General features: G+C 33.8%; 1 long non-coding RNA gene across 3 annotated transcripts in view; it reads right to left on the bottom strand.

The window, feature by feature from the left end:
• Positions 1-1629: 1629 nt before the first annotated feature.
• LOC127729535 (uncharacterized) overlaps positions 1630-24449 on the bottom strand; it is a 42756-nt gene continuing 19936 nt past the window's right edge. For all 3 annotated transcript variants that reach the window (XR_007994680.1, XR_007994681.1, XR_007994679.1), the window contains one exon: positions 1630-1727. This is a non-coding gene — a long non-coding RNA (uncharacterized LOC127729535). The remainder of the gene's footprint in view (positions 1728-24449) is intronic.

Raw genomic sequence — 24449 nt, 5'->3', positions numbered from 1 at the left:
AAAATTGGTCACTTAAGTCCTCTTCCGACCGACCTTTGCCAAAGTGGGACGTCCGTTTGGTTGTGTGGGATGTTCAAGTACACAGCCACGTCCAGTCAGAGTGGGTCGTGTAGAGAGAGTGCTACATAAAAAATAAGAACCCTTGCAACAGCTCTTTGAAGGGTCCATAAGTGGCCTGTTGCAAGGCAAAATTTCTGTCCATATCCAATATACTCTCATTTTCAGTGGCAGTCTAAATTTCCCCACCTTTATCCCGAACGTCTTCCGTTACAGGACCTACTTATTGGATTTATTGTTAATTTGTCCTTGGGGGGAGGGTTCTGTTGTCCTCTTTATATAGAATATTTGGGGTTATTTTTTTTCTGATTGTTTATTCCTTTACCTTAGCTTTCTTGCTCCTATGTTTTTTCGTCACTGTAATATATTTATCAAATCATAAAATATTATTGACTGTAAAAACAAAGGTAGCATGCAATCAAATTAAAAAAATTATGAGTCCCTGTACTCGGTTCTTAAGACCGTTTTAAAAAGGACCCATTGATTTCTTACATATTGTAAATTATACTGCAAGGTTATGGTAAAATGTTTTCAGAACAGAAAGTTATCATTATACATTGAAAATGGTTAAACTTGATCAACATGGTAATCTGTTTTTGTGACTTATTAAGAATATATAATATTGTCCTTCGCTAAATTACAGTTACAAACTAGAAAAAGTCAGTTTTTAAACCAAAGAATGTCTTCTATCTTATTCACATTTAAAAAATCTCCCATTGACTTTAATGCTATTCTATGTCTTGAATTAAGTTTATACCTGATTTACCTTTAGAAACTGGAAGCTTTCATATATCATTCATGAAAGTACAAATGTAGCCCTATATTTTGCAACAATAAAAACATAGGGTCATGCGGCATTTTTGGGCATTCACATGGCCTTGTTTACAAACACAGTAGATTCGCACTTAATTCCTTTACTGACCCCCATTACTTTTCAACCCTGTAGTAAAAAAAATTAGTATATTCAGCATTCATTTTTTTATTTTTTTTAACTCTAGTTTTGATCCATCTATCAAAAAATATTTATTACAAACATTGTCTACCAATTAGATGAGCACAGGACTTCAGTTTTGTACAGAAAGCTCTCCGCCAAATGGGCGGTCCCTGATGACGTATATTTGTTTACTGAATTTACCCCTATAAGGGACTTTTTAACTTCTTTTCCTACTTTTTTTGCATTAATCATGAAATGTATCCAATTTTCAAGTTCCAGTTTCAATACAACATTCATAAAGGCTGAACTTGTAAAGATAGCGGAAAATTTATACTACAGCCCATACTGCGGCCAATGTATATTTGGTATATAAAGTTGCACTGTTTTTAAAAGAATGGTGTAAAATACTATGCTTAATAAATATGAATTGTTTTCTGTGTTTGCTTTGACCAGCATTGCAAGTACATCTTGGAACTAAAGTCTTGAAGTACTCTTAGTTAAATTTTGCCTTATATGGAAGTTTTTAATTAGATACCCTGAAAAAAACCACAAAAAGACTTTTCAAAGGCTTTTTAAGCAGTTTCATACCATAAAAAACAACAATTATGTTTCATTTTACTAAATCTGTGTTTAAATTACTTGTAAAGTTCACAAAATGTCATTGACAACCACTCTGCAGAAATTCCTGTTACCCCAACATCAGGATGGTTTCTTCGCCAAAACTAGACGGCCAAAACTGAAGTAGAAAAAAGTGCCAAATATGAAAATAATAAGACTGGTTATGACCAATCTTTGCATTTGGAACATAAAAATAACATTTTAGAATATTTAAAAGCAATTATTTAACATAGCAATCCAATTACAAACATTTCAACACTAGTTTTATAGATGAAGGATATGTAATCATGAAAAGTTGTCTAGTATTTCTTTTTTTCTTAAAGAAACGCAATGAATTATGTAAAAATAAATGAATATCTTCATACGGTCAGATTATTCGAGTGTTAAAATACTTGAAAAGTGCTTATTTACAACTTGATCTACAACTTAACATGGGGAACACAGCTAAAAAAATACAATATGTCAAAGGGAGGTAATTCTGATTTTCAATATGATTTTACACATTATTAGGAGAAAAATGTGCAAAAGGTGATGTATAATGGGGAGAATATTAATGCCTTTCATTAATATCGTAACTCTCAAGTGTAATTTCTATTGTTTCTTTCAATCATGACGAACAGGAATATATATGGTTTAGGGGTGGAGATCTTGACCAATTACAAGATATTAGAACTTTCTTAAATGGCAGGGGGTGGGGGATGACCCCCTGGGGACTAACCCTGTATATCATTCAAACCATCTTAGCATGACAAACCAGTATATGGTTTAGGAGTGGGGATCTTGATCACTTACAAGATATTAGAACTTTCTTAAATGGCAGGGGGTGGGGGTGACCCCTGGGGACTGACCCTGTATATCATTCAAACCATCTTTGAATGACAAACCATAATATATATGGTTTAGGGGTGGGGATCTTGACCACTTACAAGACATTAGAACTTTCTTAAATGGCAGGGGTTGGGGTGACCCCTGGAGACTAACTCTGTATTTCATTTTATTTGCTTCATAATGACAAACAAGAATATATATGGTTTAGGGGTGGGGATCTTGACCATTTACAAGATATTAGAACTTTCTTAAATGGCAGGGGGTGGGGGTGACCCCTGGGGACTGACCCTGTATATCATTCAAACCATCTTAGCATGACAAACCAGTATATGGTTTAGGAGTGGGGATCTTGATCACTTATAAGATATCAGAACTTTCCTAAATGGCAGGGGGAGGGGTGACCCCTGGGGACTTACCCTGAATTTTATTTAATGTGCTTTATCATTTAGAACATTATCAAATAAAAAGATTGTGTCTATCACAAACGGTTTTCAATTTATAATCATTTAAAAATTTTAAAAAATTAAATCCCATAGGGTTCTATATTAAAACCCTCCTTTCTTTTCGCCCCTCAAAGTACCCCTTTATAAACCCTGTTGCACAAACAAAACCCTGATTGCACCACTAGACTTGTTAGTCTAACATATTGTGAAACCCTTAGTTAATCTGACAAGCGGTTTTGGAGAACGGGTGCGGACAAGTTCAAATTCAAAAGCGGCGGAAGAGGATGAAGAAGAAGAACTAGATTTGCCATTGCAAGCAATAGCGGATGTCACCCTTCCCCAATTGCCACTAAATTGCAGCCAGTTTTAAAATTTTAAACAGTGAATGCACATATATACTGATGGCTATACATCTTTCTGTAATTATTTAGAACATTTAGCGGATTTACAACTTTTACGCATAATTTTTCCCTTTTTGCCTTGTTTCCATGGTAACGGCAGCCATTTTGGAAATGCCAACGCCAATTGCAGCTTCCACACATGACAGTCAACATTATTGTAAAGTTTCATTAAAGGGAAACTCCGCCAAAAAATGAAAAATTGATATTTTGTTCTTTAAGCATAAAAAACCACATGTTCATAAATAAAAAACTTTTATTCTCTATGTAAAGAGATCAAAATCGATTTTTGAAATTCACTATCAGTTCTCGACATATCGCCATCTTGTCGGCATGTTCGATCTAAAAAGTCACGTGATATCTATAAACCACAAAGAACAAAAAGAATCGAGGATTTACCGACCGTGCGTTAAAAACTCCCATCATCAATTGGGGATTACCGTAGACGGTTATTCAGTGTCAAATGTCTTGTCAAGCGTACGGTTGTTCTGTCAGACAAGGTTATGACAAAAGTCTACATAGTTTTCCCAATCCCACAAAAAAAAGAAAGAATTGTATCAGACATGGTTGTACAACCTTAAACTAACAGCAAATAGTTGCATCTATAGCAAGCACAAGTTGGTGTGTGAAGACCATTTTGAACAATATTGTTTCGAGGGAGATTCGATGGTTATTATCCTTTTTTAATAACAAAAAAAAATTATAGATTTGATAAGGAAGAACAGTTTCAATTATAAGAAAGACAAATGCAGTGTTCTTGTAACAATCACTGATTTACAGAAGATTCATTAGTATGCCTCTTTTATATAAAGTGCATTGATTTGTATAAAGAATAGATCCGTATTTAGACAAGATAATTTTTCAATTAATAAAGTTATACGATATAAAATAACATTTTTTTAATTATGATATTTAACGGCTATTGACAAGGAGCAATGTTAGGAAGAGGTTTTAGCTGGGACATAATATGTTGATATAGTATAATATTCCCAGGTTATAGATATGTAAATATCGAAATATCGGACATCTCAATTTTTTTATTACAAGTGGTTTTTTTTTAACTAATCTTTAAATTATATCAAATTGATACGGGATCTATTCGGAACGGTCACTTATAAAGACACTTAGCTTTACAGTTAAATGTGTGACTCTATCTGGTATGTTCGGTGAAAAATTTATAGGTTTTTTTCTTTTTAAATAATATTTACGTTATCTTATTATATATATTTTTTGGCTTCCTCCCGAATTGATAATAGGTATGTCAGAATTATTGATAGATGTCGTGTCAGAGCGACACATTCAGTTAGGTATTCCAAGGACGTATATTAGATACACGTCCCTGGGTATTCCAGTGACATCCTGTCAACGAAAAATTCGTATTACACAATTATATAATACAGGTTCATGCATGGCCTCTTTATTGAGGTACCCGGTGTGCACAGGTAACATTTATTGAACCATATATTTGTGTCTAACGTTGTTTATCTTGTGTGTGTTTGAAATTATAATTCCACCTTTTAATGAATGATGTTCTGATAATAATATTATCCACTATTTTTGCTGATAATAAGTTTAAAAAAAATTATAAACATGACCTTTGAACATTTGAAATGAATATTGTTTTGTCATTATTCTGGACCATATTTTTGAAGAAAACAAAATTCTTCACGCAAATACAAGCTTTGTCGATTGGCAAACATGCAGATATATAAAGTAATGCAGCACTTATAGTCACTATCAATATTAATTCTTTGAAGATAAGAGAGCCCCTTCTATGTCTAATGTCTCTATCTTTATAAGGATTAGGACGACATGGGAAAAAGGAGCGGAGATAGAGTGGCATAGTGAAAAAAAAACCGAATAGAGAACAATATAGAGAATGATCGACGAAAAGCGAAATAGTTATTTTAAAGGAGCGGAGATAAAGAGAGGCATAGTGAAAAAAAATGTTTGCTTGACAAAGTTATTGCTCGCTTGGATATTTTTAGTTATACAAAATCACACATCGTGTACCTAATTGGTATTCACGTGCACTAACTTGATGCTGGGAACAGTATATTAATATATATGTTCCTGCTTGATGTGTAAAGTTTCTGCATAGCATGGTTAAAAATAATTAGTATCCTATTTGTTATATCGTAGTGTCACGGTGTTACTTTGTTAAATTTATTTAGTTTGTTAATGATTGTGTAAATAAGAATAAATCTGTATAAAAACTTCATACCATTTTAGTGATTGCCTATAGGCGTTTGATTATTGTTACATTTAAGATATATATATATATTTAGAACCTTTCATACATCTTAAAGTAAAAGATGTGTGTCCGAGTTAAACGACACAAGAACCCTGTAATACTAGTACGAGAGTATAGCATGTAAAAATTCCTACTCAATATGGTTGTATTGGAAATCTTTTCATACAGATTGACAACTCATGGTCCGACATGCATGTAATATTTGCCACATGATGCTCATAGTTCTTTCAACCATCATCATCTTATTCATTAAATATTGCTGTAAACATCGATGGTTCACACCCAAACAAAATGGGAGTAATATACCTTCAGATCTTTTCAGTGGTATACACTTGTGAAATATATAGACGAAATTCGGTATTGAAGTGAATCTACATCTCACAAACACAATTTTTGAATTACGATTTTGAGTGAACACCCACCAAACCAATACAAACGTATGGCAAGATATAACCATGCAGGCATTTAGTTTTGGTCAGACACAAGATAAATAATCACTCTCATAAACGTATATATGCATGCAGTTTCAAATATCAAGAACAAGCGATCGATGTCTATAGATCATTGTTAAGTCCGTTTACTAACTGTTCAGAGTCAGACATGTCAATAGTTCATTCTTGGAACCTTCATATACCCCATCTGACGATGGGAACTCTTTCTGGTAGTGTTGACAACATAAGCTTGTTTATCTGTACAAGTGGTTGCATGGCCTCTCCTGCCCCAACAAACAAATACGCTACTAGTCTGCTATCTCTGGAGCTCATCCTCAATGGCGCATATACGTCAGGAAACTTACAAGTATACTAGTCAAGATTTTTTCAAGAACAACGAGGTTGGGACGAACTGTTCTAAAATCGTCAATATCAGTAATACATTACTTAGATATGCCTTTAATTACAACAACTGTATTACTAATTTGGATTAATGACGGCTATCCTAAAAAAAATCCTCAAACAAATTAATGTATTAGCTTAGATTTATAATGTATGTATATTCATTAATGAAAATAAACGATAGTTGGTATTCTTTTCACAAATAATTTATCTAAATGATTGTCAAATGAATTAATTATGTAAGAATGAAATGTTAATAAGAAAATTAAAAAAAATCATGCACGTTGTACTGTTGTATTTTTTCAACTAAAAACTTTAAAATTGCGATAATTTTACGATTGTTAGCATTTAAACATCGCCAGATTTAAATACAAGTTAAAGAATTCCGGTAAAGTAAATTAAACAGATGTGCAATGATTATTAATTGGGAAATGTAACATTTAATTTTTAGGATTAAAAGTACTATTCTTTTAACTTCATATCTTAACTTTATGCTAATTGCATAGAACGTAACCGAAAATTGTTCCATTTTAATATTGTAACACTTCCGGAATTAAAAAGTTGAATGTTAATTTTCACTTAATTTATACAATTTATTTATTGTTTCTGTATTGTCATCGGGTATTTCATCTGGGTATATTAAACAAGCTATACTCTTTCTGTTAATCTATTCAAAATGACAATATTCACACCTGTGTTCGCTTGAATTCACACCTGTGTACGCCTGAGGCTAAATTGCTGCAAGGTAAAGTTCAAACGAATTCTCCTCAAATCGAGAAATAAACAATGACTTTACAAAATAATATACACACTCTGTTCACAAATATTTTGCATTGAAATGGTAATCAAAGCTATAACGGTAAATAAAACTTAAACTATTTTCAGTTCAATATCAGTAAAAATGTTCTATAGATATTTTTTTGAAAAAATCTCAATAATTTATGAAATTTATTCGAAAATATTTATATTTAGATAACTTCATATAGGAAGTTTTATTCAATCATTACAATACGGTACACACATATTCATTTTCTTTCATTCTTATATTGTGGTTATTAACTACGACCAACGGTCATCTGTGCGCTTTTAATTACGTAAAATTCTGATAAGCAATTAAGACTTTAACCGATTTTATTTTTTCCCATGATTCAACAAATCGGGTTAAAACGTCACAACCCAGTGACGTAGGTCAACCAAAAAAAGTTACAAATACTTGATTTTCTCCGTTATTAGAAAGAATATAAATTTAAAACTTTGTGAATGTGTTTTTTATGTTAAGATGAACATATTTAGATGATAAGTAAAAAATCGCGGACTTTCCCTTTAAAATTGAAGTATTCTGAAATTTTTGAAATTTTTTGCTCCTGTATCCATGGCAACAAAGTAATTCCAATGATTGTCAAAATCATTCAAAACCTGTATATAGCAAACAACTATATTGTATAAAAATTTGATGATTTTAAGTTAAAGCATACGAAAATTACTCGCCAAACCCTGAAGTTTTTGGAGCATTTTGACCTTTTTGCATTGTTTCCATGGTAACAGCAGCCAATTTTGAAATTCTGACCCCAAATGCCACATCTTCCAATGTTGCTCATCGTTACTGTGAAGTTTCATTAAGTTTGGAGCATTTTGATATTTTTGAAATTTTTGGTGTAGTTTCCATGGCAACATAGTAGTTCCAATGATTGCCAAAATCATCCAACACCAGAATATAGAGGGCACCTTCATTGTATTAAAATATAATGATTCTAAGTTTAAGCATATCCAAAACCAAAAACTAGAATTTTTCACATTTGTTCTGTTTCCATGGTAACGGCAGCCATTTTTTTATGTTCTTAAGACCTACTGCAACCCGAAATTCTGTGTTCCTCATTATAGTGAACTATCAAAGATCTGCCGGACAAAAAAGTTGGAAGAATAATAATAACTAGATTTGCCATTGCAAGCAATAGCGGATGTCACCCTTCCCCCCATGGACACTAAGCGGCAGCCATTTCGAAAATTTTAAATAGTGAATGCACATATATGCATTGCTATACATCTTTCTGTAAATGTTCAGTACATTTGGAGCATTTTGGAATTTTTCACATTTCAGCCGTTTCCATGGCAACGGCAGCCATTTTATAAATTCTAAAGTCAAAAGTCTCATCTATACTTGCCAGTTAACAATCAAATTTAGTTTCATAAAGTTTGGAGCATTTTAAAATTTTTTGTAGTTTCCATGGCAACACAGCCATATTGAAAATCCCGAAGTCAAACTGCAAATCAGCACATGCCAGTTACCTTTCCTGTGGAGTTTCTTCCAGTTTGGAACACTTTGATTTTTTTTAGCATTTTTGCTGTTTCCATGGAAACGGCGGCCATTTTTTACCATTCCATAGCAAGGTGCACAACTTTACATGGGGGTCCTCATTATAGTAGAGTTCCATCAACATTGGTCCATTGGATTCCAAGAACTCGCGCGGACAAAATGTGTGGAGGAAAAATAAGAAAAAAAAAAGAAACGTAGAAAAACAGTATGTCACCCCAACTCCGTTGAGGGTGCCATAATAATAATAATAATAAAAAAAAAAGAAACGGAGGAAAAGCAGTATGTCACCCGACATTGTCGATCGGGTGACATAACAAGTAATCCTGTGTTAGGATGCTAACACAAAAGTCGCCAAAACGGCCCCAACCATTGTTCTGCTATTTTCATTATAACGGCAGCCATTTTGAAATTTCAAAGTCGGACATCACATCTACACGTGACAGGTCACATTACTTTCAAGTTTCATAAAAATTTGACCAATTTTCAAATTTAGGAATTCGTGTTTTCATGGTTACGGTGGCCATTTTAGAAATTCCAAAGTCAAATGCCACATTTACATAAGACAGTCAACATTTGTGTAAAGTTTTATTAAGTTTGAAGCATTTTGAATTTTTTGACATTTTTGCAGTTTCCATGGTAACGGCAGCCATTTTGAAAATTCCAAAGTCGGATGGCACATCTACACATGACAGGTCACATTACTGTCAAGTTTCATAAAGATTGGCCCAAATCTGGATTTTTCGCATTTTTGTTGTTTCCATTGCAACGGCGGCCATTTTGGAAATTCCAAAGTCAAATTCAAAATCTACATACACTCGTTAACATCTCTGTAAAATTTCATTAAATTTGAAGCATTTTTAAAATAATTCACATTTTGCAGTTTCCATGGTAATGGCAGCCATTTTTAAAATTCCAGTCAGATTACAGCTACATATGGTGCTACCTGTAATAATCTATCATTATATAACATAAAAAGTACATAGGAAAAATTCAACACTATCACATGACTAATCACATGACTATTGTTCTAGAACGTTCCATGAAAATTGACCCCCTAAAATAATGCCAAGATGACCCCGGGCTGAAATAAAAAATGTGGAATGGACACCTGGACATCGGTCTCTTGTATTACAAAAAACTTAAAGGTTCTACCAGTAGCGAATCAATAGTCGAAAAATGACCCCACCCATGTTCCGGCCCCCAAATAGTGCCAAGTTGACCCCCATTTGAAATAAAAAAAAGTGAATGCACCCCTAGGGATACTACCCCAACATCATACCAAATATAAAGTTTCCATCATTTAAGGCTTGGAAGAAAATGGTCGGACAAATTAAGGTTAGGAAGAATAATAATAACTAGATTTGCTATTGCAAGCAACAGCGGAGAATGTCACCCTGTACTGGACATTGTCACAGTAGCAGCAACTATTTTGAGTGTACCAAAGTCAAATTGCACATCTATTATACATGCTGGAATTGGCATATCTTTGATCTCCCCCCCCCCCCCCCGTTTTTCTCTTCCCGTAGAATAAGTTTGAGTTCTAAACATAGTTTGGGAATTCTTTAGAATCTAAAATTAGACCCACGCGCGAGGAAGAACGTAGCGTCACGTGATGCGCAAGTATATTATCGTGGACTTTTATATTCTTTTTAGAGGGGACCTTGGACAGACAACATGTGTATATATTGACGGAGCGGCATACTAACTGTTCATTTTTGTTCTTTAATAGCTCGCGTTTCACACGATACATATATCTTATCTTGTACAATTAAATTACACGTTCATCGATTGATTTCAGCTAATGTGTATATTTTAGCAGGTGTGTGATTCACGGATGTGTACTTTAATGCAAGTACAGAAATGTCACTAATATGTACTCTTAGTGTTTCTCTCTCTCTCGGTGGCGATTTTTTCTTCAAAGCACGATTTTTGTATAGAATAGAAGCACGTTAAATTATATATTTTTTTCTTCTAGCATATTCAAGAACATGTTTTGCAGTACAGATTTGTATTTGATCGTATGCACATACTCTTGATTACATAATTTTGCCTCAAATTTACGAGGTGTTTTATGTTGGTTTTTTTTTTGCTGTTTCCATGGCAACGGCGGCCATTTTGAAAATTCCAAAGACAAATAGCAACTCTGCACATCTCAGTTGACATTTCTGTGAAGTTTTATCAAGTTTGGAGCATTTTGAAATTTTTGAACATTTTTTATATTTATGCTGTTTCCATGGTAACAGTGACCGATTCTAAAATTTTAAAGACAAATGCCACTTTGACAGATGACCAGAAATATACCATGAAAGAATCATGGAATTTGACCTACCATTAGAAGTGAGTAAATACTACTTTTAAGAATTTCCCATAGGGGCTAATGGTAAATGTTTCTCCAGTTTCCATGGTAATGGCAGCCATTTTGGAATTTCTAAATATGGTCAACACATCTTGGCATACCAGGCTACATTCCACTAAAGTTTCATCCAGTTGGGTCCCATAATGAAAGATTTAATGGATTTGCAATTTTTATTTTTTTTCACATTTTTTTCTGTTTCCATGGTAACGGCAGCCATTTTTTAGTTCCAAAGTTGCACTGCAACTCGAAAGTCAGGGTTCCTTGATATAGTGCCCCATCATCTAAATTGGTTCCTTTGGCTCTGAGAAAACTGGCGGACAAAATTAGGTGGATGAAAAATAATAATAACTAGATTTACCATTGCAAGCAATAGCGGATGGCACCCTTCCAACATTCCTACTAAACTGCAGCCATTTTGAAAATTAAAAACAGACAAAGCACTTAAATGCATTACAACAAATTTGTCTGTAAATTTTCGGAAAATTTGTAACATTTTTATTTTTTATTTTTATTTTTGCAGTTTCCATGGCAACGGTGGCCGTTTTAGAAATTCCGAAGTCCAAAGTATTATCTCCAATTGTCAGTTACCATTTATTATAAGTTTCATTTAATTTAGACCATTTTGAAATTTTTGGATATTTTTGTTGTTTCCATGGTTACGGTGTCCATTTGGAAAATCCCAACAACAGTTGCAACATTGACTTATGTCATGTTATATATTTATGATGTTTTTTTGAGTTTGATCTTATTTTCCTTAGAAAATGCTGGTTTGATGTTTTTTCCATAGGGTCAATGTTAAACTTTTCTCCAGTTTCCATGGTAATGGCAGCCATTTTGAAAATTCCAAGTACTGTTGGTTCCTCAGGGCATCACTGCCAACATTTGCATCAACTTTTAAGAGATTGCCTCTTATAACGAAAGATTTAGAATTTGCATTTTTTTTAACATTTTTTCAGTTTCCATGGCAACGGCAGCCATCTTGATGATGCCATACCCCGATTGCACAATTTTATATAGTGGTCTACATTATGGTATACACTACAAAAGTCTAAAAGTCTGAAAAGACCAGTTTTTGTCTTAATTTGCATGAACTTTTACTCGACATTCTCCAAAAGTATGACTTGTGTCTTAATTTTTCTTGACAAATTCTCATTTATATTAAATTTGTATGAAATTTACTCGACATATTCTCGACATTCTGAATATGGTCTTAAAATTTCTTGACAAATTCTTGACATTTGAATACTGTCTTGAAATTTCTCGACATATTCTCGACATTCTTATTTTTTCTCAGTATGGCTTGACATATTCTGAACATTTTGAATCGTGTCTTAAATTTACTTGACAGTTCTGAGTTTTACAAATCATGACCAATATTCATGATATAACTTTAATCTTTATTTCTCTTTATATGATATACTGTTGTTTCAAGTTACACTTCTTTACAACAAAAATAAAAGTTGGGCATGTAAAATTATTGAAAATTTGGGTATATAAATATTTTTACAAATGCAAATATGGCTATGAAATCTAAAGTATAAAATAATTCAAATGTGGTTGTGTTGATATAAAACAATTTCAATGTGGGTTTTTAAATAATTACAAATTTTGATTCCTAAATCTTATAAATTAAATGATTCAAACCAATCATACTGTAGACATATTTCATTCTACATTCATAATATTCAATGTTGATATGGTAAATAATTATTATACCAAAATGTGGTTTATATAAATAGTAAATTATGATATACAAATCATTCATTTAACAGAAGAAAAATTTGTGTAATGTCATCTGTTGGAATATATTAAGTATTACACATGGACAGGATGTTCCCCATAAAATTAAGGTATTCCACACCCCAGAGTACACGCAACTGTCAAATAGAAGTTATTGCTTTACCTGTAATCAGCCATACAACTTATCAGTTGACCGACCATGCCACTACAATTTAAAAAGTTTGTTGATAGATGAAAATGAAAATCATCATTTTGATGAAAAAAAATTGAATTGAAATGGATTTTCTTCATCAAAATTATGAAGTTAATTATTTTAACATAAAAACAAATTGAACAATTCCCAAAGATTAAAAGAAAATTATTATCTACTCCAGGAATAATAAAAAAAAGGTATTTATAATGGGTCGCATGACTCCCATCAATGATTTCTATAGAAATGGTTCTCAAACAGACATGCATAATATAGATCTAAACATTTTTTTCTTTTCAGGAAGGAGTTTTTTTTATTATTTATTAATATTTATTTTTGATAAAAAATTATAAAATTCAACACTCAAATTTGAATAAAAAATGTTTTTGGGTTGTTCTAAAAAATGAATAAGGTTTTTGAATCAAGATTGGAACAAATTCTTTGACCTAAACGAAAGCCCCCCCCCTCTTTTTTTAGCTACACAAACCCAAAAGATGAATTGTGGGGTCCAAAAGAGATACAAGACACCCATTTTAGTAAAGCAAATTTGACTGGCAGTTTTGCGAATGGCAAAAATCTAAATGCTGTTTGTCAATACCTTCTACTTATATTCCAAGTGAAAACAATTACTTAAATGTTTAATAAAAATAAATCAAAATTAAACTACATAGGGGATTATTCAGGGTATTACAACTTAGTTGCACCAAAAGGGTATCTTACTATATATACCAAATTAATCCTTGATTCTTCAAAGTTTAGTTTAGCCATAATAAAAAGGAGTATATAACAGCAATAGAATGTCATAAACTGTGCAGAATAAGTCTGTTCACATTTCAGGCGAAATTTATACTGTTGAGATAGTGTCAAGACATATTTAAGACTGTCAAGAATGTGTCGAGACATATTCAGACATTATTTAGAATGTCAAGAATATGTCGAGACATATTCAGACATTATTTAGAATGTCAAGACAGATCGAGACAAATTTAAGACAGTCAAGAATTGGTCGAGACTAATCCAGACTCTTATCAGATGATACAGGAAGTGTCGAGAAATTTTAAGACAATGTTCATACTGTCAAGACACTTGTCAAGACACTTGTCAAGAAAAATCAAGAACCTTATTAGACAAATTCATACTATGTCAAGAATTTTTAAAAATTATTCAGACAAATTAAGAATGTCGAGTAAAAATTCATGCAAATTCAGACAAAAACTGGTCTTTTCAGACTTTTTGACTTTTGTAGTGATAGTTCCATCAATATTGTTCAAGCCAATTCTGAGAAATAGCATGGACAAAAAAGTGTGGAAGAATAAATTTAATAATAAGAAAAAAAGAAACGAACAATAACAATATGTCACCCCAACTCCGTTGAGGGTGCCATAATAATAATAATAATAATAATAATAATAATAATAGGGAAAAAGAAACAGAGGAAAAGCAATATGTCACCCGACATTGTCGATCGGGTGACATAACTAGATTTGCCATTGCAAGAAATAGCGGATGGCGCCCTTCCCCCATTGCCAGGCGAGCGGCAGCCATTTAGAAAATTCCAAAGTCAAAGAGGGCATCTACACATGCAAATTATCATTTTTGTAAAGTTTCATTAATTTTGGAGCATTTTGAAATTTTGGACATTTTTGCTGTTTCTATAGTTAGAGCGGCCATTTTAAAAATTCCAACTGTAAAATTCAACTCTGCTTATGCCAGTTACCAATTCTGTAAAGTTTCATCCTGTTTGCAGCATTTTTTAATTTGTTTTGAAATTTTGGACATTTTTGCTGTTTCCATGGTTACAGTGGATAATTCCAAAATTCTAAAAGCAGACATCTCATTGACATATTTCATGTTATATATCAATACAGTTTCACTGACTTTGGTGAAATACTCTTTAAGAAAATTCTGATTTTATGCATTTTCCCATAGGGTCAATGTAAAACTTGCCCCATGTTTCCATGACAACGGCGGCCATTTTGGACTATCAAAATATTGTCTTGACATCTTAGCATACTGGGTAACATTTTCATAAAGTTTCATCTAGTTTGGTCTTATAACGTAAGAGTTAGAATTTTTGATATTTTAGCTGTTTCCATGGTAACGGCAGCCATTTTGAAAATTCCGAAGTCAAACTGATTTTTCTTCCAATTTGGAACACTTATTTCTTTCGCATTTTTGCTGTTTCCATGGAAACGGCGGCCATTTTTTACCATTCCAAAGCAAGGTGCACAACTTTACATGGGGGTCCTCATTATAGTAGAGTCGTATCAACATTGGTCCATTGGATTCCAAGAACTCGCGCGGACAAAATGTGTGGAAGAAAAATAAGAAAAAAAAGAAACGTAGAATAACAGTATGTCACCCCAACTCCGTTGAGGGTGCCATAATAATAATAATGATAAAAGGGAAAAAGAAACAGAGGAAAAACAATATGTCACCCGACATTGTCGATCGGGTGACATAACTAGTAATCCTGTGTTAGGATGCTAACACAAAAGTCGCCAAAACGGACCACCAATCATTTTTTCTGCGGTATCCATGGTAACGGCAGCCATTTTGGAAATTCCAAAGTTAAATAGCACGTCATCATATGCCAGTTAACATTTGTGTAAAGTTTCATTCAGTTTGATGCATTTAAAGAAAAATGACATTTTTGCAGTTTCCATGGTAACAGCGGCCATTTTGGAAATTCTTAAGTCAAATGCCACATCTATATACGCTAATCAACATTTGTGTTAAGTTTCATTAAGTTTAAAGCATTTTGAAATTTTTCACATTTTTGCAGTTTCCATGGTAACGGCGGACATTTTAAAAATTCCAAAGTCAAACTGCTGTTGCATATGGTGCTACCCATAATAATATACCATCATATAACATTTTATGTCTCTAGAATTAATTCAACACTGATGTTCTAGAATGTTCCATGAAAATTCACCCCCCTCAAGTTATGCCAAGGAGACCCCCAACTGAAATAAAAAATGTTCCATGTTGAAGTGGACCTGTGTCTCTAAATATTCATAGAAGTAATCATAATTCTATCTACTCTACATACATCAGCTAATTTAAGAAATGTAAAAAAAATTTGGACCCCCCCCATCTTTGAGGCCCCCTAATTATGCCAAGTGGACACCCTGGTATCATGAATTTTGGGTTCTGCAATCCCCATGATACAGACCCATTCCCATAATAAATATAAAGTTTCCATTCTGTATAGCTTCCAAGAAAATGGTAGGACAGTTTAAGGGGTCAGAAAGAGAAGAATAAGAATAATAATAAGAATCGGGACAAACACATAAAGTCTCCAAAACTCCGTTTTGGCGACTTAACTAGTAATCCTGTGTTAGAATGCTAACACAAAAGTCGCAAAAACGGACCCAAAATCATTGTTCTGCGAAATCAATGGTTTCATTATATGCTAGGCAACATATGTTTTAAGTTTCATTAAATTTGAAACATTTTGAAGTTTTTCATATTTTAGCCGTTTCCTCGGTAACGGCGGCCATTTTAGAAATTCCAAACTCTAAAGTAAAGTCTACATAAGCTAGGCAACATTTGTTTTAAGTTTCATTAAATTTGAAGCATTTTGAAGTTTTTCTTATTTTTGCTGTTTCCATGGCAACGGCTGTCATTTTATAAATTCCAAAGTCAAACTGCCGCTGCAAATTGTTCTCTCCATAATTATATACCATCATATACCATTTAATGTCTCTAGAATAAATTTAACATTGATGTTCTGGAATATTCCATGAAAATTCACCCCCCTAAAATTATGCCAAGGAGACCCCTTTCTGAAATAAAAAAAGTTCCATGTTGAAGCAGACATGTGTCTCTTAATATTCATAAAAGTAATCATAATTCCATCTACTCTACATACAATAGCAAATTTAAGAAATGTAAAATAAATTTGACCCCACCCATCTTTGAGCCCCCCTAATTATGCCAACATGACACCCTGGTATCATGAACATTGGGTTCTGCAACCCCCATGATGCAGACCCATACCCAAAAAAATATAAAGTTTCCATCCTCTATAGCTTCCAAGAAAATGGTAGGACAGTTTAAGGGTTTAGAAAAAGAAGAATAAGAATAATAAGAATAATAACAAGTAATCCTGTGTTGGATGCTAACACAAAAGTCGCCAAAACGGCCCCCAACCATTGTTCTGCTGTTTCCATGGTAACGGCAGCCATTTTGAAATTTCAAAGTCGGATATCACATCTACACGTGACAGGTCACATTACTTACAAGTTTCATAAAAATTCGACCAATTTTCAAATTTAGGCATTCGTGTTTCCATGGTTACGGTGGCCATTTTGGAAATTCCAAAGTCAAATGCCACATCTACATAAGACAGTCAACATTTGTGTAAAGTTTCATTAAGTTTGAAGCATTTTGAATTTTTTGACATTTTTGCAGTTTCCATGGTAACGGCAGCCATTTTGAAAATTCCAAAGTCGGATGGCACACCTACACATGACAGGTCACATTACTGTCAAGTTTCATAAAGATTGGACCTAATCTAGATTTTTTGCATTTTTGCTGTTTCCATGGCAACGGCGGCCATTTTGGAAATTCTAAAGTCAGAGGGACAACTTCACATGGTGATCAACATTATAGCATAGTTCCATCAACTTTGGCCTATTCAATTCCAAGAACTGCTCCGGACAAAAATAATAATAACTAGATTTGCAATTGCAAGCAATTGCGGATGGCACCCTTCCCCCGTTGCTAGGTGAGTGGCAGCCATTAAGAAAATTACTGAGTCAAAGAATCCATCTACACATGCAAATTATCCTTTTTGTAATGTTTCATTAAGTTTGATGCATTTTGAAATTTTGGACATTTTTGCTGTATCCATGGTTACAGTGGATACAAAGCAAACATCTCATTGCACATGTCATGTTATATATCAAAACAGTTTCATTGACTTTGGTGAAATACTCTTTAAGAAAATGCTGATTTTATGCATTTTCACATAGGGTCAATGTAAAACTTGCCCCCCGTTTCCATGACAACGGCGGCCATTTTGGACTATCCAAATATTGTCTTGGCATCTTGGCATACTGGGTAACATTTTCATTAAGTATGATCCAGTTGGGTCTAATAACGAAAGAGTAAGAATTTTTGATATTTTAGCTGTTTCCATGGTAACGGCAGCCATTTTGAAAATTCCGAAGTCAAACTGCAAATCAGCACATGCCAGTTACCATTCCTGTGGAGTTTCTTCCAGTTTGGAACACTTTGATTTTTATTGCATTTTTGCTGTTTCCATGGAAACGACGGCCATTTTTTACCATTCCATAGCAAGGTGCACAACTTTACATGGATGTCCTCATTGAAGTAGAGTTCCATCAACATTGGTCCATTGGATTCCAAGAACTCGCGCGGACAAAATTTGTGCAAGAAAAATAATAAGAAAAAAAAGAAACGTAGAATAACAGTATGTCACCCAACTCCGTTGAGGGTGCCATAACTAGAATTGCCATTGGAAGCAATAGCGGATGTCACCCTGGTCTGCCAATTGCCATTAAACAGCAGCCATTTCGAAATTTTCCATCAGTGAATGCAGATTTATGCATGACAACAGATCTATCTCCAATGAATTTGGAGCATTTTGATATTTTTTGTATTTTTGCTGTTTCCATGGTAACGGTCGCCATTTTAAAAATTCCAAAGTCAAACTACTGCTGCACATTGTTTTCCCCATAATAATATACCATCATATTACATTTAATGTCTGTAGACCTATTTTAACACTAATGTTCTGGAATGTTCCATGAAAAATTCACCCCCCTCAAATTATGCCAAGGAGACCCCCCAGTTGAAATAAAAATGTTCCATGTTGAAGTGTGCATGAGTCTCTTAATATCATAGAAGTTTCATATAAATTGGAACACATTTCTATTTTTCACATTTTTGCTGTTTCCATGGCAATGGCAGCCATTTTTTTTATTCCAAAGTCAGGTGAACAACTACACATGATGGTTAACATTATGGTATAGTTGCATCACAATTGGTCCTTTCAATTCTGAGAACTAAGCTGGACAAAAAGTGTGGAAGAAAAATAAGAAAAAAAAGAATCGAACAATACAATATGTCAATGACCTCCGTCAGGGTGACATAACTAGATTTGTAATTGCTAGCAATAACGGATGGCACCCTTGCCCCATTGCCAGGCGAGTGGCAGCCATTTAGAAAATTCCAAAGTCAAAGAGTGCATCTACACATGCAAATTATCATTTTTGTAAAGTTTCATTAAGTTTGGAGCATTTGAACTTTTGGATATTTTTGCTGTTTCCATGGTTACAGCGGCCATTTTGAAAATTCAAAATGCAACTCTGCCCATGCCAGTTACCATTTCTGTAAAGTTTCATCCAGTTTGCAGCATTTTCATTTTTTTTGGAAAATTTTGACATTTTTGCTGTTTCCATGGTTACAGTGAATAATTCCAAAATTCTAAAAGCATATATCTCATTGCACATGTCATGTTATATATCAAAACAGTTTCATTGACTTTGGTGAAATACTCTTTTAGAAAATGCTGATTTTATGCATTTTCACAAAGGGTCAATGTAAAACTTGCCCCCAGTTTCCATGACAACGGCGGCCATTTTGGACTATCCAAATATTGTCTTGGCATCTTGGCATACTGGGTAACATTTTCATTAAGTTTCATCTAGTTGGGTCTTATAACGAAAGAGTAAGAATCTTGATATTTTAGCTGTTTCCATGGTAACGGCAGCCATTTTGAAAATTCCGAAGTCAAACTGCAAATCAGCACATGCCAGTTACCATTCCTGTGGAGTTTCTTCCAGTTTGGAACACTTTGATTTTCTTTGCATTTTTGCTGTTTCCATGGAAACGGCGGCCATTTTTTACCATTCCATAGCAAGGTGCACAACTTTACATGGATGTCCTCATTGAAGTAGAGTTCCATCAACATTGGTCCATTGGATTCCAAGAACTCGCGCGGACAAAATTTGTGCAAGAAAAATAATAAGAAAAAAAAAACGTAGAATAACAGTATGTCACCCCAACTCCGTTGAGGGTGCCATAACTAGAATTGCCATTGCAATCAATAGCGGATGTCACCCTGGTCTGCCAATTGCCATTAAACAGCAGCCATTTCGAAATTTTCCATCAGTGAATGCAGATTTATGCATGACAACAGATCTATCTCTTTTAAATTCCAATGAATTTGGAGCATTTTGATATTTTTTGTATTTTTGCTGTTTCCATGGTAACGGTCGCCATTTTAAAAATTCCAAAGTCAAACTACTGCTGCACATTGTTTTCCCCATAATAATATACCATCATATTACATTTAATGTCTGTAGACCTATTTTAACACTAATGTTCTGGAATGTTCCATGAAAAATTCACCCCCCTCAAATTATGCCAAGGAGACCCCCCAGTTGAAATAAAAATGTTCCATGTTGAAGTGTGCATGAGTCTCTTAATATCATAGAAGTTTCATATAAATTTGAACACATTTCTATTTTTCACATTTTTGCTGTTTCCATGGCAATGGCAGCCATTTTTTTTATTCCAAAGTCAGGTGAACAACTACACATGATGGTTAACATTATGGTATAGTTGCATCACAATTGGTCCTTTCAATTCTGAGAACTAAGCTGGACAAAAAGTGTGGAAGAAAAATAAGAAAAAAAAAGAATCGAACAATAACAATATGTCACCCGACCTCCGTCAGGGTGACATAACTAGATTTGTAATTGCTAGCAATAACGGATGGCACCCTTGCCCCATTGCCAGGCGAGTGGCAGCCATTTAGAAAATTCCAAAGTCAAAGAGTGCATCTACACATGCAAATTATCATTTTTGTAAAGTTTCATTAAGTTTGGAGCATTTGAACTTTTGGATATTTTTGCTGTTTCCATGGTTACAGCGGCCAATTTGAAAATTCAAAATGCAACTCTGCCCATGCCAGTTACCATTTCTGTAAAGTTTCATCCAGTTTGCAGCATTTTCATTTTTTTTGGAAAATTTTGACATTTTTGCTGTTTCCATGGTTACAGTGAATAATTCCAAAATTCTAAAAGCATATATCTCATTGCCTCATGTCATGTTATATATCAATACAGTTTCATTGACTTTGGTGAAATACTCTTTAAGAAAATGCTGATTTTATGCATTTTCACATAGGGTAATGTAAAACTTGCCCCCAGTTTCCATGACAACGGCGGCCATTTTGGACTATCCAAATTTTGTCTTGACATCTTAGCATACTGGGTAACATTTTCATAAAGTTTCATCCAGTTGGTTCTCATTTTAGCTGTTTCCATGGTAACGGCAGCCATTTTGAAAAATCCAAAGTCAAACTGCAAATCACCACATGCCAGTTACCATTCCTGTGGAGTTTCTTCCAGTTTAGAACACTTTGATTTTTTTCGCATTTTTGCTGTTTCCATGGAAACGGCGGCCATCTTTTACCATTCCATACCAAGGTGCACAACTTCAGATGGGGGTTCTCATTATAGTTGAGTTCCATCAACATTGGTCCGTTCAATTCTGAGAACTAGCGCGGACAAAGTGTGGAAGAAAAATAAGAAAAATAAGAAAAAAAAGAAACGTAGAATAACAATATGTCACCCCAACTCCGTTGAGGGTGCCATAACTAGAATTGCTATTGCAAGCAATAGCGGATGTCATCCTTTCCCCATTGCCACTAAGCGGCAGCCATTTCGAAAATTTTAAACAGTGGATTCACATATATGCATTGCTATACACCTTTCTGCAAATTTTCAGAATATTAAGAGCTTTTTGAAATTTTTCACATTTTTTATGTTTCCATGGCAACGGCGGCCAATTTGGAAATTCCAAAGTGGAAAGTCTCATCTATACTTGCCAGTTAACATTTATATTGAGTTTCATTGAATTTGGAGCATTTTGAATTTTTGAAATTTTTGCTGTTTCCATGGTAACGTTGATTGATTTTCGAGAAATAAGACATTGAAAATTTGGCGGGAAATGAATCTCTAGATTTTTCGTACAAATAACATTGACACCTTTTTTCTTTCAAAAACAATGAAAAAATAACAAGGATTTTATAAGATTTTCAAATATGGCTTTTTAAACTATATGTAATAAAATCATGAAAAGAAAGGGAGGGGTTAGTGGGCAAAATTTTTAATGGCACTACATGGATAAAACCAGAAGATTCCGAATATCTGGCAAAAAAATCAAAAAACAAGAGGAGCGAACATCCTTAAGTATGACAAAAAGCTAAATTTCGATTTAAAAAAAAATAAAAATTCAAATCGATGACAATAAATAGCCTGCATCCTGTCATTGCTGAATTGTTAACTAAATGACAACTTTCACGGTAAGTAATATAACATTTAAATACGGTACGAGTACGATATAACTTTCCGATCTTAAAAATCACCCATTGGTTTAAAGTAATTGTATGTAGTATTCAATCTATATTCCAGGTTACCGCAGACTGGTTTCAAACGAATTTCCGAGGACACCCCCCCCCCCCCCCCCCAAAAAAAAAAACCAAACAAAAACAAACAAACAATCAATCAATCAAACAAACTAAAAATAAAAGACATATCCGACACTGACTGATGACATGTTACATATGATTGCAGTTTCATTTGGTTTAATCTTATATTCTTTAAGAAAATGCTCCTTTAATATGTTTTCCCATAGGGTCAATTTTAAACTTTTGCCGAGTTTTCATGGCAATGGCAACCATTTTGGAGTTTCTAAATATAGTCGGTGCTTCCACACATACCAGGCAACATTTCCATAAAGTTTCATTTGGTTTGGTCTAATAATAAAAAAAGTGGCTTTTTGAAAAATTTTCACATTGTTGCGGTTTCCATGGAAACGGTGGCCATTTAAAAAATTCCAAAGGTGTGCTGCATAACTTGAGTCGGTGGTCCTCATTATGGTACCCATTCATTATGATTATGGTACCCATTCATTATGATTGGTCCACTAATCTATGAGAAAACTCTACGACAAAAAAGGTGGAATAATAATAATAATAACTAGATTTGCCATTGCAAGCAATAGCGGATGGTACCCTTCCCACATTGCCACTAAACTGCATCCATTTTGAAAATTTAAAACAGTATTTACACATAAATATATCACAAAATATTTGTTCGTAAATTTTCAAAAAGTTATGAGCATTTTTCCATTTTTTACATTTTTGCAGTTTCCATGGCAACGGCGGCCATTTTGGAAATTCCAAAGTCTTATCTTTACTTGCCATTTATCATTTATAATGAGTTTCATTAAGTTTGGAGCATTTTGAGATTTTTGGACATTTTTGCTGTTTCATGGTAACGGAGTCCATTTAGAAAATTCCAACAACAGTTTCAACATTGACTTATGCCAAGTTATATATACATGAAACTTGTTTCAGTTTGATCTTATATTCCTTAAGAAAATGCTGCTTTGATGTTTTTCCCCATAGGATCAATGATAAACTTTTCTCCAGTTTCCATGGCAATGACAGCCATTTTGAAAATTCCAAGTACTGTTGGTACCTCAGGGCACCACTGCCAACATTTACATAAACTTTCAAGAGGTTGCCTCTTATAACGAAAGATTAAGAATTTTGATTACTTTTTACATTTTTGCAGTTTCCATGGTAACGGCGGCCATTTTTTACCATTCGAATGTCTCTTGCACAACTTCACATGATGATATAATTCCATCAACATGGGTCTGACCAATCCCGAGAAATAGCATGGACAAAATGACTAGATTTGCCATTGCAAGCAATAGCGGATTTCACCCTTCCCCCATTGTCACAAGATTGCAGCCAGTTTTAAAACTTTTAAACAGTGAATGCACATATATACTGATGGCTATACATCGTTCTGTCATTTTTTAGAACATTTAGCGGATTTCCAAATTTTACACATAATTTTTCCTTTTTTGCGTTGTTTCCATAGTAACGGCAGCCATTTTGGAAATTCCAACGCCAATTGCTGCTTCCACACATGACAGTCAACATTATTTTGAAGTTTCATTAAGTTTGAAGCATTCTGAAATTTTTGAAATTTTTGCTCCTGTATCCATGGTAACATAGTAGTTCCAATGATTGTCAAAATCATTCAAAAACTGTATATAATGGACAACTATATTGTATAAAAATTTGATGATTTTAAGTTAAAGCATACCAAAATTATTCACCTAACCCTGAAGTTTTTAGAGCATTTTGACCTTTTTGTATTGTTTTCATGGTAACGGCAGACATTTTGGAAAATCCAACGCCAAATTCCACATCTACCAATGTTGCTCATCGTTACTGTGTAGTTTTGATATTTTTGAAATTTTGGTGTCGTTTCCATGGCAACATAGTAATTCCAATGATTGCTAAAATCATCCATAACCAGTATATAGTGGGCACCTACATGGTATTAAAATATAATGATTCTAAGTTTAAGCATCTTCAAATAGTTCACCAAAACCATCAACTGGATTTTTTCACATTTGTTCCGA

This window comes from Mytilus californianus, unplaced genomic scaffold, assembly GCF_021869535.1.
Source record: "Mytilus californianus isolate M0D057914Y unplaced genomic scaffold, xbMytCali1.0.p SCAF_2, whole genome shotgun sequence".
NCBI lineage: Eukaryota > Metazoa > Mollusca > Bivalvia > Mytilida > Mytilidae > Mytilus > Mytilus californianus.
Note: the sequence above shows the minus strand (reverse complement) of the source record. Positions and strands in the feature narration are given on the sequence as shown.